This window comes from Sinocyclocheilus anshuiensis, unplaced genomic scaffold, assembly GCF_001515605.1.
Source record: "Sinocyclocheilus anshuiensis isolate Anshui unplaced genomic scaffold, SAMN03320099.WGS_v1.1 scaffold436, whole genome shotgun sequence".
Lineage (NCBI taxonomy): Eukaryota > Metazoa > Chordata > Actinopteri > Cypriniformes > Cyprinidae > Sinocyclocheilus > Sinocyclocheilus anshuiensis.
The window spans coordinates 2,033,460-2,033,704 of record NW_015560618.1 but is presented as its reverse complement, the minus strand read 5'-3'; the positions used below and the strand labels follow the sequence as shown (position 1 = coordinate 2,033,704).

The 245-nt window shown below is 37.1% G+C and overlaps 1 protein-coding gene across 2 annotated transcripts in view; it reads left to right on the top strand.

Annotated features, from left to right (window-relative positions):
• The window catches only part of LOC107681729 (uncharacterized oxidoreductase ZK1290.5), an 8,320-nt gene that overhangs the window by 4,231 nt on the left and 3,844 nt on the right, over positions 1-245 (top strand). The window lies entirely within an intron of this gene.

The window sequence follows — 245 nt, the reverse complement described above, 5'->3', positions numbered from 1 at the left end:
TTACATCCAGCTGATATTCTCCAAAATGGCACCAGGGTGATGCGGAAGAGACGAATTGTTGAATAAAGTCGTTCTTTTTTTTTCTTTTGCGCACAAAAATTATTCTCATAGCTTCGTATAATTGCGGATGAACCACTGATGTCACATGGATTATTTTACAGATGTCCTTGTAATGAAGGTCTTACGGGTTTGAAACGACATGAGGGTGAGTAATTAATGACAGAATTTTCATTTTTGGGTGAACT